This window comes from Nicotiana sylvestris, chromosome 6, assembly GCF_000393655.2.
Source record: "Nicotiana sylvestris chromosome 6, ASM39365v2, whole genome shotgun sequence".
Lineage (NCBI taxonomy): Eukaryota > Viridiplantae > Streptophyta > Magnoliopsida > Solanales > Solanaceae > Nicotiana > Nicotiana sylvestris.
The window spans coordinates 119,522,235-119,545,404 of record NC_091062.1 but is presented as its reverse complement, the minus strand read 5'-3'; the positions used below and the strand labels follow the sequence as shown (position 1 = coordinate 119,545,404).

General features: G+C 39.2%; 1 long non-coding RNA gene across 1 annotated transcript; it reads left to right on the top strand.

Annotated features, from left to right (window-relative positions):
• The first annotated feature begins 259 nt into the window (after window positions 1-259).
• Window positions 260-17,483, top strand: LOC104210361 (uncharacterized). The gene is made up of 3 exons (XR_011400212.1): window positions 260-455; window positions 14,869-16,325; window positions 16,516-17,483. It is a non-coding gene; the product is annotated as an uncharacterized lncRNA (long non-coding RNA).
• The last annotated feature ends 5,687 nt before the right edge of the window (window positions 17,484-23,170 follow it).

The window sequence follows — 23,170 nt, the reverse complement described above, 5'->3', positions numbered from 1 at the left end:
ATCATATTGAAGAAGTTCAATCATAGACAAAAGTTTATAGGTTTATTCTATGTACATATTTTTTATATGTCCCCAATATCTTTTTTACATGACCTTAGCTAGATCATATTAAATGTTATGGATGATAAATGCTCATCGTTGTGTAGGTAATTAATGTGAGGTAGATAACAATTGCATAAACGTAGCGATTCCAAGATAATAAAAGCTTTAATATATATTTTTTTACAACTGAAAAAAATAAGAAGAACAGAAGCGGAAAACTTAAGAGCTAAATCAAAAGGAAAAGGATCAAAACTTTTGACTTTTAAACCTAGGTTAGGACTTAGAGAAGACGGCAACACTAAGCTTGGTATTGTAGTCTCTCAAACTTCCACCGGTGATTTTGTTCTCTCCGCCTCCTCCACCCGCTAAGCTTCGTCGCCTCCATTCTTTCTCCCCATTTCTTCTAAATACCCGTAAGTCTCTCTTCTTTTCTCTATCTCTTTATCTAATGATGTTCTCTTTTATTATAAAAATTTAAAGACACCTTTATGTTTATTTCTTCTAAATCTTTTGTGGAATCGTAGTTTTAGGTTAATTGTGTTTTTCATGATGTTCAGTTACTGCTTTGGGAAATCATCTTTGTATTGTTCATCCCATTCTTTGGATAAGTGAATATGATTTTCATCACCCTTGATTTTTTTTATATATTTAGGAATGGAAATTTCTAATTTACAAAAGAAAAGACTAATAATTTTTGTATATAATCTCGCAAACTTTAGTTTTCAAAAGATGCATAATTTATATTTATGCATCATCAATTCTGAGTTCAGTTGTTGGGAACTTGTTAGTGATATTTGATATTGATATGCAATTTGGAAGGTACCATATGACACTATTTTGATTAATTTCGAATGATATGTCAGATATGTATGCTTTTTTCTTATTGGATTAAATAAATGTTAGAAGAAGCAAACTTGAATTGTGGTGATATTTTAGTGTTAATTGAAGTGTTCAGTGCCACATAGATTATTGGTTCTTCAAAAGTTTTTATATTAGTGTTACTGATATATGTTAGAACATCAACGACCTCAAAAGCAAGTGATTGGACTTATATTCTGATTTTTCTTCTTTATTGTTTAAAATAGTTTTTGCCAGGACATCTAAATTTCTTTGACAATATAAACTAACATATATTTGAAGAACTAAATATTTAAGACTTAAAATAAAATGAGAAAGTTAAGATATCCCCATACTCACCGCCTTCCGACTCAAAGCATCGGCCACCACATTGGCCTTCCCCGGATGGTACAAAATAGTAATATCATAATCCTTTAACAACTCCAACCATCTCCGCTGCCTCAAATTGAGATCCTTCTGCTTGAACTAGTGCTGGAGGCTACGATGATCAGTAAACACCTCACAAGACACACCATACAAATAATGCCTCCAAATCTTCAACGCGTGAACAATGGCAGCCAACTCCAAAATATGAACGGGGTAGTTTTTTTCATGGGGCTTCAACTGACGAGAAACATAAGCAATAACTCTACCCCCTGCATCAACACACACCCAATACCAACTCTCAAAGCGTCACAATACACGGTATATGAACTTGAAGCTGATGGCAAAACTAACAATGGAGTTGTGGTCAAGGCTGTCTTGAGCTTCTGAAAGATCTCCTCATACTCGTCTGACCACACAAATGAAGCACCTTTCTGAGTCAACTTGGTCAAGGGCGATGCGATGGATGAAAATCCCTGAACAAATCGGAGATAATAGCCCGCCAAACCAAGAAAGCTACGAATCTCTGTGCCTGAGGACGGTTTGGGCCAACTCTGAACCGCCTCTATCTTCCTCGGATCAACCTGAATACCCTCACTGGACACCATATGCCCCAAGAAAGTCACTGAACTGATCCAAAACTCACACTTGGAGAACTTTGCATAAAGCTTCTCCTCTCTCAATCTCTGCAACACAACTCTCAAATGCTCCGCGTGCTCCTCCTGACTACGCGAATACACCAGAATATCATCAATGAAGACTATGACAAACGAGTTGAGATAAGGACGGAACACGCTGTTCATCAAATGCATGAACGCTGCTGGGGCATTGGTCAGCCCAAAAACATAACCAAGAACTTATAATGACCATATCGGATCCTAAAGCCGTTTTAAGAATATCCAAGTCACTGATATTCAACTGGTGATAACCTGAACGGAGATCAATCTTGGAGAACACTCTCGCTCCCTGAAGTTGGTCGAATAAATCATCAATGCGAGGGAAAGGATACTTGTTCTTAATTGTTACTTTGTTCAACTGTCTATAATCAATGCACATCCTCATAGTGCCATCCTTCTTTTTCATAAATAGAATCGGCGCACCCCAAAGTGACACACTAGGCCGAATGAACCCCTTATCAAGGAGCTCTTGAAGTTGCTAATTTAACTCCTTCAACTCCGATGGTGCCATACGATACGGCGGAATAGAAATGGATTGAGTGTCTGGCACCAAATCAATACCAAAATTAACATCCCTATCCGGCGGCATGCCCGGCAGGTCTGCATGAAACACATCGGGAAAATCCCTCACAACTGGAACAGAATCAATACTAGGAGTCTTTGCACCGACATCCCTCACAAAGGCTAAATACGAAAGACAACCCTTCCCAACCATACGTTGGGCCTTGAAGAATGAAATTACCCTACTGGGAAAATAATTAGTCAAACCTCGCCACTTAATCCATGGCATACCCGGTATAGCCAATGTCACTATCTTAGCATGACAGTCCAAAATAGCACGACACGGAGATAGCCAATCCATGCCCAATATAACATTGAAGTCCACCATACATAACAACAAAAGATCCACTCGGGTCTCCAAACCCCCAATAGTCACCACACATGACCGGTACACACGGTCTACAACAACAGTATTGCCCACCAGAGTAAATACATGAACAGGTGAAACAAGAGACTCACGGGGCGTATCCAAATAACAAGCAAAGTATGATGACACATAAGAAAAAGTGGAACCGAGATCAAATAATACAGAAGCATCTCTGTGAAAGACTGAGACAATACCTGTAATAACAGCATCAGAAGCAATAACATCGGGTCTAGCTGGAAGTGCATAGAAACGGGCCTGACCGCCACCTGATCGACCTCCCCTATAGGGCGACCCCTAGCCGACTGATCTCCACCCCTAGCTAGCTGGGCGGGTGGTGGTGAAGTAATTGGTGCTGAAGCCGATGGCTGACTCTTCTGCTGGGATGGACCCGCAAGACGATGAGGACACTGCCTCCCCATATAACCCATCTCTCCACACTCATAGAAACTCCCGGGTGCTGGAGACGGGGACTGAAGGGAACCCCTAGCACCGGAATGACTAGCAGATGCACCTGGCATAGAAGAACCCTAAACTGATGGAGCACGGGACGAACTCTGAGCTGGAAGGGCACTAAGTGATAATTGGCCCTGATAAGAACTGTGAGAACCATGACTCGATGATACCCCACGATAACCTGGGCGAGCTGGCTGAGCATGCCTGAATGGACGGCCTTTGCCGTGCTGAAACTGACCTCTTGAAAGAGCACCACCATAACTACCAGATCCTCGAGGCCTCTTGGCCTCCCTCTCATCTCGCTCCTGGTGACGAACTGACTCAATCGCATGAGCAATGTCAACAACCTCCTTAAAAGTAGCACCAGACGCCCTCTCCATGGTTATGAGAATATGAAGCTGATAAGTGAGGCCATCCACAAACCTCCTAATCCTTTCTCTATCTATCGGAACCAACCAAATAGCATGATGAGCTAACTCGGAGAACCTTATCTCATAGTGCGTCACAGTCATCTCTCCCTGATGCAATCACTTAAACTGCATGCGCAGCTCCTCTCTGCGAGACTGCGGCACATACTTCTCCAGAAAGAGAACGGAGAACTGCTGCCAGGTAAGGGGTGCTGCACCAACAGGCCTACGCCTCTCATACACCTCCCACCAAGTGAAGGCAACTCCAGAAACTGAAAAGTAGTGAAAGCGACCCCGCTGGTCTCCAGAATACCTGTTGTGTGAAGAATTCGCTGACACTTGTCCAAAAAACCCAGGGCATCCTCACCCTCTGCACCACTGAAAGTCGGAGGCTGAAGTCTACCAAACCTCTCTAACCTACGCTGCTCGTCCTCTGGCATGGCAGGAGCTACATAGTCCTGAGCAGCTGTAACTGGCTGGGCTAGATGTGCCCCTGGCGTCTGAAATCCCTAGACGACCTGCTTAGGAGTGCGAGCGGCGGGAGTCTAAGTGCCTCCCCCGACCTGAGAAATAGCTGCGACTGTAATAACTGAGACCACCCGAGCTAGACCAATGCAAGCTGATAGAATCTGAGCCAAGGCCTCCTGAAGACCTGGAATCACAATGGGCATACTGGTTCCTGAGCTGGTGCTGCTGGAGCATCCACAACTGGGACCTGATCCTGAACTAAGGCGGCTGGTGGATCTGCAGGTGCTGCCCTTACTGTTGTGCGGGCCACACCCCTGCCCCTACCGCGACCACGACCGCGTCCTCGGCCTCTAATGGCTACAACTGGTGGTACTGGTGGTCGTTCATCCTGATTGGTATCGCGTGTCCTCACCATCTGTGAGAGAATAGAATAACAGAAGTTTAGTACTCAGATCAATAGATTCGCACGACAAGAATTTAAAGAATATGAAGTTTTTTCTAAAGGTTCTGCAGCCTCTTGAGGATAAATACAAACGTCTCCGTACCGATCCGCGAGACTCTACTAAACCTGCTCATGACTCGTGAGACCTATGTAACCTAGGCTCTGATACCAACTTGTCACGACCCTAAACCCGGACCCGATCGTGATGGCGCCTCTCATGAAGAAAAGGCCAGTCGACACACTCCCAAATTCATTTTTAAGCAATAAAAATAATACCAATTTAAGTCTTTAACATATTAATAATCCCCAAAGAAGGCAAAATAGTACAGTTGCGGTATAGAAATAGCCCGACATCGGGGTGTCACCAGTCATGGGCATCTAATAACCGATAAAAAGGCAGGAAAAGTTTACATAGTCTATTACAGAACTAAAACAGAGAAAATAAGATATGGGGAGAAGCACTAGGCTGCGAATGTCGAGCAGCTACCTGGTGAATCTCCTAATCCGCCTGACCTAGAAGAAGTCAACACTCGCTAGCAGGACCCGAAGCACCTGAATCTGCACACAGGGTGCAGGGAGTAAAGTGAGTACTCCAACTTAGTGAGTAATAACAATAAATGAAGGCTGAGCGATAAGAAATCATGTAAAAGCACATCAATACGCTATAAAGAAGCAGTATAAAACTAGTAAAAATAATAAAACAGTGAAAACATATAAGGACACCTTAGTTCAGAATAAGCTTTTTAAAAATACCTTTTAACAGTTAAATAATTAAATGAAAAGCAGCTAGGACAGATAAACACATAGAAAATCCACCCCTCGGGCACAATGTCAACAAAATCTGCCCCTCAGGCAATATCATGGAACAACACCAACCCCTCGGGATATATCTCATATCACAATGGGTACCCACGCTCATTGGGGAGGGGCCCCTTACGGTCCAAGCACAATATCAAGTCATCTCGTGGCATAATCAATAGGCTCTCGACCCCATATCAACAAGCCACCTCGTGGCGTACAATCTCAGGCCCTCAGCCTCATAATCATAAGTCAGTATATCCTCACAACACAGGCACTCGGCCTTACTCAGCCAAAATCTCATAAGGCACTCGAGAAATAGTAAAACATGATGCTCAGCCCAATTATCATTTAAAATATCCTTTAATGTATTAAAACAGAGTAAACATGGCTGAGTTATGAAAATAGTAGAATATAGCATGACTAAGTACAAGTATAAAGTCAAAACAGTGAGGAAATATCAGTAAAAATCCCTTAAGGGTCCAAATAGTTGGCACGAGGTTCAAATAAGGCATTCAGTCCAAAACATGATGATAGCAAATAGTTTTCAATCAAATATGTGGTAAAACAATCATTCGGGATGGACTAAGTCATATTCCCCAATGGTGCACGACCCCACGCTCGTCATCTAGCGTGTGCGTCACCTCAATAAAGCACAACGATGTGAAATCCAGTATTTCATACCCTCAGGACAATATTTAAAATCATTACTCACCTCAATCCCGTCCAAACTCTAGCCTGCGACGTCTTTGCCCCTCGAATCGGCCACAACTCGCGTTGAATCTATCCAAAATCAGAATCATGACGTCAAAATATGCTAAAGGAACGAAGCCCATGCGAAAATAATCAGTTTACAACATAAATCCCGAAATTAACCAAAACCCGGGCCCACGTCTCGAAATTCGATAAAATTTACATTAATAAATTCCTTATCTCCCCACCAGTTCATACACATCAAAAGTCCCAAAATCCGACCACAAATGGCCCCTCAAATCCTCAAGTCAAGGTCTCCAATACCAAGCCCTAACCCCCAATTTTTAACCCTTAATTTCCATAATTATAGCTCAAATCCGTGAAATAATACCATAGAAACGAGTTTTAGGTTCAACAATCATATCTCAATGAAGCTCCCTTGAATTCCCTCTTCAAAATCTCCCAAAAACCTCCAAAACCGACTTAGAAATAGTGGAATAACCCCAAAATTCGCGAAGGAAATAATTTATACCTTCTGGACTAAGCTTTTCACACCTGCGGCCTTTTTACTGCTTCTGCAGTCCCGCTTCTGCAGTCTAGACCACCTCACCTACGGTTTCCACTTACTTGACCACTTCCGCATCTGCGGTTAAAATATCGCACCTGCGCCACCGCATGAGCGCCTTATCGATTGCTTCTGTGGTTCCAGCTAACCTTCCACTTCGCCATATCTGCGGCTCCCTTTTCGCTTCTGTTAGACCGCACATGCGGTCCCCTAGCCACAGGTGCAGTTATGACAGCGATGGAACATCTTCAGCTGCCAAAACCAACTTTAAAACTTTCCGCCAACCATCCAAAATCACCCCAAGACCTCACCCAAAAATACCAACAAGTCCTATACCACTATCCAAACTTATACCAATCCTCAAAACACCCCAAACAACATCGAATCACCCAAAACGCCTCGAATTCAAGCCTAAGGTTCCAAAAATCTTCTGAATTACGCTTTTGATCAAAAAGTCTACCAAACCACGTCCGAATGACCTGAAATTTTGCACACACATCCCAAATGACACCACGAACCTACTACAACTCCGGAATTCCATTCCGACCCCTATATCAAAATCTCACCTATCAACCGGAAAAATTCCAAAATACAATTTTCGCCAATTCAAGCCTAAATCCACTCCGAACCTCCAAAACACATTCCGATCACGCTCCTAAGTCTCAAATCACCTCCCGAAGCTATCCGAACAATTGAAACTCACATCCGAGCCTTCTAACATATAAGTCAACATCCGATTGACTTTTTCCAACTTAAGCTTCCTCAGAAGAGACTAAGTGTCTCAAACCTTACCAAAACATTTCTGAGCCCGAGCCTACCAACCCGATCACACATAGAGCCGATAAACAAAGAAATAAGAAGAAAAAATGGGGGGAACGGAGTGGTAACTCATAAAACGACCAGTTGGGTCATTACACCAATGATAAGCAATAAATGAAGAATAACAAATGGGAGCAATAATATCGAAGAATATGTTAGAGAGCAAAGAGAATGTTCTTGTATATTTCGTGTGGAGCAACTGAAGCAACAGAGCACTACAAAATGAAAAGGATCCCCTTTATATAGGAGGAGAATTCCAACATAGTATAAAATACTTTAATAACAAAGAAGAGGAGATGGGTCAGCTAGATGACACCCTGACTCGGGTTTAGAGTAGCTCACTAGGCTCTGTCATTCCTTGCTGTGTACCTTGGGAACTTCCCATTTCCACTGTTGCCATAATCATCACTGCCCTAAGGCCGGGTGTCAACGACCCTCGAGGGAGGATACTCGGTCGTGGCCTCGAGCCTTCGAGGTGATCTTCCGAAGTGCGTTAATAGCGAGAAATTGGACCCTCCGATTTCACCGTATATAATTTTTCATCTTTATTTTATTACATAATTTATTTCTTAAAAATGATTGTAGGTTCCTAAACAAAATTAAGAATAACGTTAAAAATAAATCCAGAGTTAAAAGGTCTATATGTCAAACATATTTGGCTCAAGAAATCTCGTACTTTGCTTCCCATTATTTTGAATCTCATGTCCTATCTAGAAACAATAGAGTTGGTCGTAATGACAATGAAATAAAAAAGAATTCACCTCAACCAACTCTATTGATGAGTGGCAATTTTACCACTCATTCTAGTCTCTTTTCTTTAGCTTCTATGTCCTTTAACTATAATATAAGGTTGTTTATGGTGTGTATTGTTAGATTTTTAGGGAAATGATGTCATGAAGTGATTTGCATTCAATTGGAGTGGAATTGAGAAAAATTGGGTGAAAGAGCACAAAACTCTCCAGGAATTCCGTATCTGCGGAACAAAGATCGCAGAAGCAATCTCGCACCTGCGGGGAGAAGTCCGCATTTGCGGAACTGAACAATTTTGCCTAGCATCGCACATGCGAGTCAAGAACAGCAGAAGCGCTTACGCATCTGCGTTTGGAGGACCGCATCTACGGTTCCAGTACTCAGCTCACCTTCCGCTTCTGCGATGGACTATCCGCATCTGCGGAGCCGCACCTGCGAGGATTCTTCTGCAGGTGCGGTCAACGGGCATCAGACCTGGGCATTTTAGGCATTTCACATGTTCTCAATTCCAAACCCACAAATACTCGTCCTAGCAGATATTTTGAGGTTCGGCATATTTTTAGTTCTAAAGACTAGAGATAACAAGGTGGAAGCTAGGGTTTTGCGCTAAAGACTAGAGATAACAAGGTGGAAGCTAGGGTTTTGCGCACACAATTGGTTTTTGAAGATTTCAAGCTTGTGGTTAAGGATTTCTTACCCATTTATGTTTATTTCTTCATTTCCTTGATTTGTATTGAATATTTAAGTGTGTAGTATATATTTCCAACACTTGAATCTTGTTAATGGAAATATTCATATTTAAAGTGTAGATTAAATACCTTGTTGTGCTTATGTATTGAATGATATTTATCCTTCTATGAAGTGAGTTATTGTTACTTTAATTATTCTTTAATGTTTCCATATGGATTAGATAACCCTAGGACTCACCCATTAACTCCGAATTAATTTTGGAAAAGATAATTTGGGTTGGGAAAGATTAATTAACAAGAACTTGAGGTTTTAACCCTCATTTTATAGATTCTACCTAGGGATAGGATTGAACTACTTGTAGCCATATCCGGGTGTGCTTATCCTCTTAATTGGGTTAGGAATAATTCAAATAAGAAGTCTTGTTAGTCTTCGGAAGAAGCTAGTTAAGAATTATTATCCGTAGCTAATTAACATAAACTCGCTCATATTTATAAAATCATGAAATACATTGGATCGTTACTTGAGTGTAATTCCCGATGCATTCATCCTTGTAGCCATTGATCATTTTACTTGCTTTTTAGGTTAGTTTACATTTTCGCATTTAGGTATAAATATTTTCTAAAACCAATTATAAGTGTTTGGCATTGCATAACAAGTGATAATTCTCTAACATTCCTAATCGCCTACATATTGTTCTCTGTGGGATTCGACCCCGACTCATAGTTGGGTAAATTATATTGCATGCGATCGTGTCCATTTACTTTTTAGTAGTAGATTTGGACGTCATCAAAATTGGCGCCGTTGCCGTGGAACAATTTGGCGTAATTTAGGTTGTTTGAGAAATAAGCGTAAGTGCTTTGGTCCAAACTTGTGAATATTTGTGTAATTATTTTTCTTACCTTGGTCTATTTTTCTTCTTTATTTTCTTATTTTTGAAAAATGGCATCATATAATGAAAATTGGTCGGATGGTAGTTGTTCATACTTTGATGACCCTTGTCCTTATTGTGGAGGACCACACTCGTGGCAAAATTGTTTAAATTCTCCCGGGGATGGACTGTGCGCACATTCCAAGCAGTTTTCAACATTAGAATTGTGTGGTGATATGTGAATTGAACTACACAAGTCAATGAGGGATTGCAAGGAGGAAAGACAAAAACCATACATCTTACAATTTGAGGGAACAAGAAGGCAAAATGGCATTCCTCATATGAAAGCCAAGAAATGCAAAATGAATAAATTGAGGTTTGGCTTGATCATCAACTTATCACCCCCCACCGCTCGTGGTCACAAGCTTGATTCCAAGTTGGGTGCCCAATTCATATCGTCCAAGTGGTGAGAAAGTGGTAAAGTTAAGTTGCGTCGTGCCACGACGTTAAATGCGGCGTTTGGTGGGAGGCAACCCATCGTTTTTCAAAATTTTTAGTCATTTTTAAAATTTTCTTAGAATAGCTTAGTAAATTAATTTTGAGTAATCTACCAAGTTTCAGATTTTTTGGAGTTGAATTAAGGAGTTTGGGACGTTAGAACGGCACAAAACAGTGGTTGCAATTCTGGGCACCAGTTATCTGGTGTAACCGCATCTGCAGAATTTTGATCGTAGATGTGGACACGTAGAAGCGGCTTTGCTACCGCAAAAGCGGTCCCTTCCACAAAAGTGTGTCCTTGGCCGCATAAGCGGCGCCGTAGAAGCGGTAAATCACCGCAGAAGCGTAAATCGGACAGGTGTTTAAAAAATTAGATCTCTCATTTCCCTCAAGTATCTTCTGCTCTGTTATTCCCAGCCCTAAACTCCCCCATCTCTAACATACTCCAAAACCTCCTCCGTTGATCTCTTCTGTTCACAAGACACCACATGTATCTCCCATCTACTCCTCTTTTCTACTTCTATTTTCTTCTTTTTCTTCTCCATCTCTCAAGTTCCCATGGCTATTTCCCCTACTTCCCCATTACCCTCTGATTTGTGTGAGAATAGGGTGAGGAAATTGGTTGAAAGTGCATGTGTGTGTGCTGGTTATTATGAAACAAATTTGCGGGAAATCTAAGTACCCAAATTGTGTAAAGAAGAGGCAATTTTAAACTGCTTGCAAGGTGTTCGACAATGTGTTTAAAAGAAAATTTCTTGTGAACTACCACAAAATTGGTCTCAATAGAATCAGAGTTTCATGTAGTACACTAATTTAGAAGTCTTGAGTATAAATTAGGTGCCAAAATCGGGATTAAGAATTGAAATCTGGGTGTCTGAACCCTTGCACGAACACCGCAGATGCAGTCTCACACCTGCGATGATCTGTCCGCAGGTGCGATTTTGGCCAATCTGAACAGAACATAGATGCGGTGAAAGTTTTGCAGAAGCGGGACTGCTCCTGCGGTTAATCTTCCGCAAATGCTAAAACTAGGCAGAATGCCAAATTCCAATAGCTTTGCAACAGGCCCTTCCCGGGCCCGTTCAACTTGGTTCTTTGGCCTAATTGCAGTGTTTTAAATTGCTTAACATGATTCTATTGCCCGATTGACTTTATTTTGATTTCGTGAAGGTACTTTGATCTAAAATGGACTCGAACATAAATGAAAATGCTCCACAATAACATGAAATTGAGAAGGAGGTTGAGGAACCATTTGATAACTCATGTTTCATGTCGGCTAACTGTCAGCGCAGATATTATGAAAACCTCCCAGATAGTGCTTGAAAAGGGGATCAATGAGGAGAAATTGGTCGAACAGCTCCCAGATTTCTATGCCCGTCTCCATGCTTCCGGATGGTTATGCTTCATTCCCACTCCATGCAAAGCCAATGAGGAGTGGGTTCGCGAATTTTATGTGAATCTTAAGTGCACAGACTTTGCCAACCCACAACTCATCATTAGAGGAAAATTGGTAAGGTTTGGGATAGAACAGATAAATGACACTTTTGGGATTCATAACTATCCAGTTGAGCCGGTGCGAGAGAAGGACTAGTGTGACAACGAGGAATGGCTTGTCTCCAAACTCTACCCTCCAAGCATGAGAGCAAAATGGGGAAACAGGAGAAAAGGGTTGAAGTCAATTGATTTCACAGCTAAAGCAAAAATGTGGTTGTACATCCTACGCAACAGGGTGTCACCTTGTGGAAACGTCTCCGATGTCTCCTACACAAGGGCATTGATCATAGCATGCATCCTGGACGGCATTCTTGTGAATGTCGGTTCCTATATCCTGCGGGAACTGAGGGAGTATTTATTGGACAATGATGCAGGGTTGATGTTCCCTTTGTTGATCACACAGTTATGCATGAGGGTAGAGGTTGAGGTGCGTAGCACCGATCGATGGTTACTAGTTGATAAACCTTTTCACCCAATGAGAGTGACAGGAGAGGGTAGTGCAGCCAAAAGCAAGAAAAGGAAGGTCACCGCTACGGCTGCTGGTCCAGAGTCATCTTCATAGGCAGCTGCACCTGAGGGACCATTTGGGGTGCTAAACTCCGAGCTTGCATCCATCCGGGAGTTAGTTTCATAGCTTCCGAGTGGGCCCTCATCCTCCCATCCTGGGCCCGCGTACTTCTCCAGGGAAGAAATTAGGAGTTACTTAGATGCGCAGAAGAGTCAGAAAGAGTCTCATGAGAAGATGGCAGCATCAGTTAGCAGACTCGAGATAGCCTACAGTACTTTGGCTAAGGCGCATGCAGATCTCCAGTCAGACTTCAAGAAGGAGAAGGAGAAGAACAAGAAGAAGAGCAAGTTCATGATCAAAATGTGGAGAGGCATAAAGGCCATCTTCAAATAGGGGCAGCCAGGCAAGAAGATACAAGTGGGGGATAAAGATGACAGCGAGGAGTATTCATTCATGTCAGAGGCTGGTGATGGTGGTGGTGATGATGAGACTGATGATGATGAGGCTTCGAGTTCAGCACAACATTGATCAGCCTTCCTCCCACAGTCTGCTAGTCTGATGCAGACCTCAGGGAGACCCTCAAACTATTTATGCTTTATTTTTGATATTGTGCAGTGAGGACACTACAATGTTTTTAGTTGGGGGTTGCTTTAGGAGTATACGGTATTCATACTGTGATATTGTGTGCCCTTGTCGGGCTTATTTTGTGTTGTTATGGATATTGTGTGCCCTTGCTGGGCTATTTTGTTGTATTAGGTGCTCTTGTTGAGCTTGGTATGATTAGTCTATTTTTATCTTTCTTTCGTTATTTATTTTCTTTAGTCGTTTGTTGTTAGTAGTATTAGTCGCTTTTATTTTAGTATCCTCTTTAGTAGTTTTGTTCTTTTATTTTTATTTCCTTAGTAGTATTTTCTTGGGTTTTCTTCATGCTACGGTTCTTTCCCAAGGAACATTTTTTGAAGTGAACCGGGTGACTTTTTCCTATGATAGATGTCGTGACAACGTTTTTAAGGGAATTAGTCTTGTTTTGCTAGGAGGAGACTTTTGGATTATTTGGTACTAAAAAAATTAGTCTCTTGTATGTGAAATGTGAATTAAGAATACCCCTCCAAATTTTGGTTTTGAATTAAAACAAGTAAGTTGCATGGTGAAGAATAATTTTTGTGATAAAGTTTTAGCTCTTTTAGTGACTCTTTGCCCACTAGTTTGAATTATATTGCTCTAGATGCTCTTATTAGAAAAGGAAATTGATCTGTCTTGATTAATTCATGTGCCATGTGCGTTAGTGTTTGTACAAATAAATCTTGTGTTTACTTCTATCATCTAGAACTTGTCCGGTTGGTCTTTCAACGCTAATGTTAGTTATGTTTGGTTGGAGGGATGATCTTAGGCATTCTTGGTGATATTTGTAAAACCTCTTTAGCTTTTCAAGCATATCATTGCATAAATACTATCACTAGTACCCTATTTGAGCCTTCAACCTTTTCTTTGGCCACCTCATTACAAACATTTCCCCTTTTATAAAATAATTCCCTCCTTTGAACTTATCCCTCCTTGAACATTGAGAATGAGGCAAAAAGCTTAAGTTAGGGGTGTGGTGTCAAAGTGGAAATTGGTAAGGTTGTACATTGAGTGTAGGAACATATACCTCAAAACGTTCATATTAAATTGTTCAAGCTCCAAAAGAAAATTTTGTTTAAAAAAAAGAGAAATATGTGTATGTATATAAATATGGAGCCCTGAAGAAAATTAGATATGTATTTAAGGTGGTTCTATGTTGGTAACTAGATGTCAATGAAGCTGTGTGGTTTGAAAAGAAACAAAGTGCAAAAAGAAAGACAAATGTGAGTAGTGTTCAAGGAGGGTGAAGTCACTTGTATCTAAATGCTTATCCGACCCTTCCCTAAACCTACATTACAAGCTTAAAAAGTCCTTATGGGACGTCCAACTGAATGTTCTTGAATAGGCGATGAATTAAAATAAGGGCAAGCTTATGGCATGAGATGTTGTAACATTTGAAATTCTTTGTGAGAGTGAGTGTCTTTGTAAATTTGTCCCTTATGTTGTATTGTAAATAAAGTGATTTTGAGACTTTCTTTTTTGTGAGGGCACATGAATTAGAAAGGATTGGTGAAATTGAGTAAGTTGAGCATATGTTATGGACTAGTGCTTTTGAGTCACTTCTTGAGGCTTACTCTTGTCACTTGATTATTTTGAAAACTCCCTTGCATTTCTTGAAGTTGTTTTTTTTTATGAGGGAGTTATTCGGGTAAGATGCACATGCTTGAGCTTAATTATTAGTACCAACCAAATCCAGAAGTATGACGCTTAATTGGAGAATGTGATTTGTAAATAATAGCAATACCACTTGTGATTTAAATGGTAAAGCCTCATTGAAGTGTTGGTTTTGATTTGCTTGAGGACAAGCAAAAGCTTTAAGTTGGGGGTGTTGATGAATGGCGATTTTACCACCTATTCTAGTCTCTTTTCTTTAGCTTTTATGTCCTTTAACTATAATATGAGTTTGTTTATGGTGTGTATTGTTAGATTTTCAGGGAAATGATGTCATGAAGTGATTTGTATTCAATTGGAGTGGAATTGAGCAAAATTGAGTGAAAGAGCACAAAACTCTCCAAGAATTCCGCATCTGCAGAACAAAGATCGCAGAAGCGATCTTGCACCTGCGGGGAGAAGTCCGCATCTGCGGAACTGAACAATTTCGCCTAGCATCGCACATGCAAGTCAAGAACTGCAGAAGCGCTTACGCATCTGCGCTTGGAGGACCGCATCTGCGGATCCAGTACTCAGCTCACCTTCCGCTTCTGCGATGGACTATCCGCATCTGCGGAGCCGCACCTGCAAGGATTCTTCCGCAGGTGCGGTCAACGGGCATCAGACCTGGGCATTTTAGGCATTTCACATGTTCTCAATTCCAAACCCACAAATACTCGTCCTAGCAGATATTTTTGAGGTTCGGCATATTTTTAGTTCTAAAGACTAGAGAGAACAAGGTGGAAGCTAAGGTTTTGCACACACACTTGGGTTTTGAAAATTTCAAGCTTGTGGTTAAGGATTTCTTACCCATTTATGTTTATTTCTTCATTTCCTTGATTTGTATTGAATATTTAAGTGTGTAGTATATATTTCCAACACTTGAATCTTGTTTATGGAAATATTCATATTTAAAGTGTAGATTAAATACCTTGTTGTGCTTATGTATTGAATGATTTTTATCCTTTTATGAAGTGAGTTATTGTTACTTTAATTATTCTTGTTCTTTAATGTTTCCAAAGGGATTAACTAACCCTAGGACTCGCCCATTAACTTCGAATTAATTTTTGAAAAGATAATTTGGGGTTGGGAAAGATTAATTAACAAGAACTTGAGGTTTTAACCCTCATTTTATAGATTCTACCTAGGGATAGGATTGAACTACTTGTAGCCATATCCGGGTGTGCTTATCCTCTTAATTGGGTTTGGAATAATTCAATTAGGAAGTCTTGTTAGTCTTCGGAAGAAGCTAATTAAGAATTATTATCCATGGCTAATTAACATAAATTCGCTCATATTTGTAAAATCATAAAATGCATTGGATTGTTACTTGAGTGTAATTCCCGAAGCATTCATCCTTGTAGCCATTGATCATTTTACTTGCTTTCTAGGTGAGTTTACATTTCCGCATTTAGGTATAAATATTTTCTAAAACCAATTCTAAGTATTTGGCATTGCATAATAAGTGATAATTCTCTTACATTCCTAATCGCCTACATATTGTTCTCTATGGAATTCGACTCCGACTCATAGTTGGGTAAATATATTGCATGCGACCGTATCTATTTACTTTTTAGTAGTGGATTTGGACGTCATCATCTATCAGTCTTTAATCCTTCTGGCCGAACTTATGGCAATGAGGATGGCACTATTCGGTGGCTAGATGATAAAGAGGTTGTTGCACCACAATAGCATCTTCTTATAAATTGTGATGAGGTTAAGCCTTTCCTCAAGTAAGTTTCAATCACTATTTTAGTTTTGAGAGATACTTACAATGATCTCACTGATGATGTTATTGATAAACAAATTGAAGCAGACTTTCCACGATGATTTAAAAATTATGTATGGATTAACATAAAAACATATCTATTACAGGAAATATTATTTAAAATGTATGTCTAATTTTATTTTATTGTCTAATAGGTCAATAGTAATCCTCAAGAAATATTGCAGAATACATATTTGCAAATCTTAGCTATGGGACCATTAAGATGGGCAAAGTCTTGGCCTGTTTATTTTGTGAATGGACACAAATTTCACACTTCTTCATGGGACGAAGGAAGAAGTACATATAATAGTGGGGTTTGTGTTAGTGGCATTTGACAAGATGGTATTATAAGTGATTATTATGGTGTTCTTAAGGAGATTATTGAATTAGAATGGCCAATGACATCAACTATGAAGTTAGTTTTATTTTATTGTGATAGGTTTGATCCCTCTAAATATGGTATGAAAGTTGATAGCGAATTTGGTATTGTCGAGGTTCGAAAAAGGAGAAGATATGGTAAATTTGACCCTTTCATCTTTTCCGAAATTGCAACTCAAGTTTATTATGCAAATCATCCTGAAAAGAAAGGAGATAAAGCTGATTGGTGGGTTGTTATAAAGACAAAAGCAAAGGGAATTGTGGATGCAACACATAATCTGGAAGTTGCTTACCAAGAGGAGCAATCACATGTCAATCTAAGTATAGAGGATGACCCAATTGATTGCCTACAAGATGAGCAAGTTGACGGTGAAGAGGTCGATATGAGTAGTTTTCAATCCGTTATCAATGAAGATGGATATGATTTAATTGAAGTCGAAGATGAGGAGGTAGCAAGTGAAGCAGAGGAAAAGCTTTTGATAGTGATGATTCACAAGATTACTTTCAAACCCAAGAGGAGGATGAAGATGAGGATGACGATTAAGACTATTAATTTATCAATTTGTATAGCTTATTTACAATAATGTATTTGGTTTTGACAATAGTTAATATACATCATGTGGATACTGCTGTCTTTTTTTGGTTGTTTCTATTAAAGCTACAGTTTTAATATTCAGCTTTCCAGTAGGTTCTTGTACTTCTATCCTTTTGGTAATTCATTTGAGATCTATGAACATATATTTATTTATGTGGTCTTAGCTTAATAACTCTCTCTGTTGAGATCCATATCACTATGTTATTCATTTGTTGTACATCTATAATATTATTAATATATTATATAAATGTACTTTGATTTGTTTTGTTTTTTACAGATGGCCGGTGTAGGATCTAAAAGAGATGAACAATCTAGTGGTAAAGGAGGGAATTCACATAAAAGAAAGTCAGTTGCATGGAGCGACAACCAGTTCAGTTTCCTCCCATAATCCCATCACGACCCCTCTTATCTCATAATGGACCACTTCATGTAAACGAGTCTTCCTTGCCTCAACCTAGTCGTGAAGTCAATCGATCTCAGCCGCACATCACTGAATCTATTCCTCCAATAATACCGTCACGGCCCCGTCTATCTCATACTGGTCCACGTCATATAAATGATACTTCCTTGCCTCATCATATTCTTGAAAGTCGATCCCAGCCTCATAATACTACATCTCAACCTCAATCTAATGAATCTCATCCTATAAATCAAGAAACTGAACCACTGATGTCTCCACCGGCCAATATGACTCCAACCACCTCGTGTAGTACGGTTGGCAATGGCGATGATGAGCATCAAATATGGTTTAAACCTGAAGCGGATGGTAATTGTACTAACTTGTATTTTTATTATTATATAAAAGAGTGAAAGATTCGACATTTTCATTCATGACCTACACAATGTTGTATGATATTCATTATATATATATGATTGATAACTACTGTATTTTGTATAGGTTTGATCCTCATAAGACAGTTATTGAAGGTATTGTCATTTGCATTTATAGTAAATTTGAGCTGGCTAAACCTTCTTTGAAGGAGTTCCCACAATCTATTCGTGATATGTGGTTTGAGGAATTCAAGGTAAGGAAATTTATAATCTGGTTCATACTCAAATATTGTTGGTGTGAGATTGTATGGCTAATGTAATTTTTATTTGATACATGCAGAAAAAATTCAGATGGCTCCCTCACTATAATGAAGCTATACGAGATAATCTTGAGAAAAAAGCAGCTGCAAGAATGACCCAATTTTTTCAAGATATTAAAAAAAACTTGCTTGTGAAACCACGTTGGATGGGTGATGATGTATTCAAGGAGATGAAGGAGTTTTGGGAGTCTCCTAAATTCAAGTCACAATCCGAACAAAACAAAAAGAATCGTGATTCAAATGACGACGCCTCAGTTAATACAGGTGGTTGTATACCTCATCGAGTGATTTGGAAGAGAATGGTAATATATAGATCTTTTTAAATTTATTTCTTCAAGAAAATAATATCATATTCAGTGTTGGTAACATAGCATTTTCCTTTATTTCCAGAAGGAAGTTACTGGAAAAGATCCTTCAATTGCGGAATTTTATTTTCAGACTCATCGCACAAAAAAAATGTTGGGTAAATAAGAAAGCTGAAGTTATCGAGCCCGTAACTGATGTATCAAGATTGCCTTAAGTTATCGAGCAGATGTATCAGGACATCAACTCACACCGGCCTGGAACTGATGCAGGCTTATCGATTTTGAAATCGGAAGATAGCTCGCACGACCCAGGAATGCACTCCTCGATACGAGGTGGCACCATCATTCTACCACCGGCCGACCGCGATGATGAGGAGGCTTTTTCTTTCTGAGGAATGGTTTTAGATATTTTAGCCATTGCTGTTGAGAAACTCAAGAGAAGAGAAGAAGTTGATGCTGTAATAAGCGCAAATTGAAGAAAGAATGGACTCAAAAAAAAATGAAGAAACTGGTAAGGATTTGGGAAAGGTTTGAGAAGTAAAGATTGCAAAAGGTTGTGAAAGTGACCTATTTATAGTGGCCGCTTCAACGGTGTGGGGAAACCTATGGCCGACCATCAGCTGCCTTTAATTTATGGACTTGGGAACTATGTAGACGCGACCTTTCAATCACTTATGTCATTGATGTCACGGGATTGATATCATGATCGAGGCATCAGAGGACCAAGGATCAGATCATTTCATTATCTTATTCTAAGAAACGCGGGGACTATCTGTATACGGTCGAAATCAGGTATGACCGATTCCGTGGGCTCAAGGGTCACTTTGAGAACAAGTTCGAAATAAACCAGGCTCGAGCTCGAGGGCGGAGTACAAGACTCGAAGATCGAAGTGCTTGATGAACACCGAGGCCAAGTATGACCAACCTCGAGATAATACCGTTATGGTTTCATAACAGAAAGAGCGAGATTTCCGCAGTGGCCCTAAATCACGGCGTAAATTTCGGAACGGATTTGTACTAGGCGGTTAGACAGCTGTATAATAAGATTCCCTAATACAATTAGAATTTTACCTTATTTAGGATTCCCCTACTATATAAAATGGACCACAATCATTTGTAGCACATCAATCATTGACAAGAGAATATACATTCTTTACTTTTTTGCTTATTACTCATCAGAATTGTCTTTTAGCTTTGTTGTATTTACTGACCTACCTCTAGACCATCTTAGCTTGAGGTCGATACTGGCTTGTTCACTGGTTTGATTCAACTTATTCTTTAATTTATACGTTTGATTCTTTGATTATCAGTTGGTGTAGACATGTGATTTTTGACCCTCCCCAAGATTTTTATACTTTAGCATGTAAATATTTAATTTAGGTCTAATATCGTTATTTCAACTAATTTTGACTCTTTTACTTTATTTTATTACAAGAAAATAAAAATTACAAAAATATTTTATTTTATGTACCTTTCATAAAGTAAAAAATACAAAAATAGTACATTATTTTTATCTTTATATAATCTTGAAAAATACAAAAAAATATATAATAGTTTCATGTTTTAATATAGTTTAGTTTAATTAATTAGAATTTATTTTTGCATCATGTAGTATAGTTAACTTATATTAAAGGAATTTAGCTATGGTTTTGAGTAATAATTTTGTAGTATTCTTAGCCCAAAATTGAGACACAAAAAGACATGGTCCAACCCAATTACCCTTAGCTCATTCTCCCCAACCCATTAGCCCATTTAAGTGCAAGATTTAATCCTAGCCATCTATTTTCTTCTAATCCAATGGTCATCATCCCTTCCCACTTCCATATAAAATACCCAATTATAGAAACCCTACCCTAAGCTTTCAATTTCTAGACCTAGCTATAATGCTGCTCGGTGGGCCGGGCCTGAACCGGACCGGACCGGGCCCGCGGTCCTAACGGGCCTGGTGGGCCTGGTGGGCCGGTCCTGGGTGGGCCGGTCTTGGTGGGCCTCTGAGCCCGTCACGGGCTGGTCTCCATGGTTGAGCCCACGAGCCCGGGACCGTTTGGCCCGGGACCGGCAGGCGGGCCTGGGCCGGTCCTGGCGGGCCTGGCGGGCCCAACGGCTATTTTTCAAAAAAAAAAAAAAAAAAAAAAAATCAAACGGCCATATTTAAAATCTAGCCGTTTGGGCTGAAAATATGACCGTTTTTTAAGTTAAAAAAATGGCCATTTGGCCCCAAACTTTATTTTAACCCCAAACTTTATATAATTACACTTTTCCCCATTTCTCAACTATAAATACCCCCTCATTCTTTCATTTTTATTCACCAATTCATCAATATCTCTCAATATCTCTCAATCTCTCTCAATCTCTCTACTACAATTACTTAATTTATTGTTGAAATTTCGTGAAAAATTGTGAAGTTGTTGAATTGAAGTTTTCAAGTGTTCAACGATTTTCAATTTTCAAGAAGTTGTTCGGCAATCCGGTAAACTCGTTTCAACTCTTACGTTTTTAGAATATATTTTTGTGTGGTTTAGTTTGCATAATTATAATTAATATGGCATTTACTTTGAAAAAAATGTTTGGTAAAGGAAAAGATAAAACCGGTGAAAGTAGTGGCCAACCAACTACCCTTCCCCCGGCTCCCCGACCTAGAAAAGATAAGCAAGTTGAAAGTAGTCGCCAACCTAGACGTCCTCCTCCTTCCGTAATTCTTGATAGTGATCACCCTTGTTTTCAATTTACCGATAGTGAATTTTATCATAATGTTGCACCAGGTGATAGATTAGATGATGAAATTATGAATGCTCTTTATCCTAATGAAACCATCTTAGAAAATAATGAGGAAAATGAGGATGATGATGAAACTCAAGCACCGGATTTAGATGATACACCTACTAGTCCTCTTAATAACCCAAGTGATGCACCGGTCGACCCACCTGTAGAAACTCCTACTTTTAATAGAGAACCTGCTAAACGCTTAGAAACATCATTAGTTTGGAATTTTTTTACTCAAGTAAGAGAAAAAAATAAGGCTAAGTGTAAAACTTGTGGGAAATTAATGTCGCATAAATATGTAGGAGACCGTAGCGGCACAGGTAGTTTGACTAGGCACATAAAAACACACCCTAGAGATAAGGCTAGATTTTTTCAAATGAAAGCGCATCTAGAGGGGACAAGTGTAGATTCTGCGATTAACCCTAGTACAGGTTCAAATCTAGTTCAACCAGGAATTAACACTGTCACTGGAGGTATTTTATATTACGATCCAAATAGAGATCGTGAAGAATTAGCAAAGATGATTACTGTTATGTGCTTACCTTATACTTTTGCTTCTAATCCTAATTGGGTTCATTATATTAGAAGAGTGTTTAATCCTACTTATAAAGGTTGGCCTCGCGCAACAGTTAAGAGTGATATTTATAAATTCAAACATGAATATGAACAATATTTGCGTTATTTATTTACTCATATACCTAATCGGATTTCTATTACTACTGATATTGGTAGAAGTGGTAATGATTGTGATTACCTAACTGTTACAAGTCATTGGATAGATGAAGAATGGATAATGCAAAAACGCATAATTGCATATAGAATAATTAATTCGCGTCACACAGGTAAATTTATAGCTAACACTGTTGCAGATATTTGTAGATATTTTTGCTTTAGCGATAAAATAATGGCAATTTCAATGGATAATGCTTCTAGTAACACCAGTGCTATAGGCATGCTTACAACAACACTAAATCCTGCATTTACTAATATTTTCCATGTTAGATGTATTTGTCATATTTATCATTTAATTGTCGGTGATGGTATGCGAATATTAAACATAGAAATTGAAAAGGTTAGAATGGCTCTTAATTGGCTTTTTTATTCAAACCGTAGAAGTAGACTTAGAGAGTATTTTAAAAAATGTGATGAATATGGCCTTAGAGAAAGAAAGGTTCCTAAACCTTGCCCGACTAGATGGAATTGTATGTACGAAAGTTTAGTAGTAGCATATGAATATAGAAACCCAATTAATGCAACGTTTAATTCTCGGGTAGGTGGTGAAGATGATGATGAAATGCTTACCACTCAAGATTGGACTAATGTTAAAATTCTTTTAGATTTTTTAGAACATTTTCAAATTGCAACAAATGCATTTTCTGGGCAATATTATCCTACTATTTCAAACTGTTTAGTTTATATTGCAGCACTATCTGATTTGTTTGTTGAATTTAGTGAGGGTGGGGATATTTATGAACTTGCTATAAATGAAATGAAACAAAAGTTTAAAAAATATTTTTTTCCTATCCCTCCTATTTATGGTCTTGCTGCAATGCTAAATCCTACAATGAAATTGGGAGGTCCTCATTTTTGGTATTCAAATATTTATAAGGCTTTAGATCTTTCAAATGAGGAAATTGCGACACTTGCAGATGCAAAAGCTTCAATTAAGATTAACGCT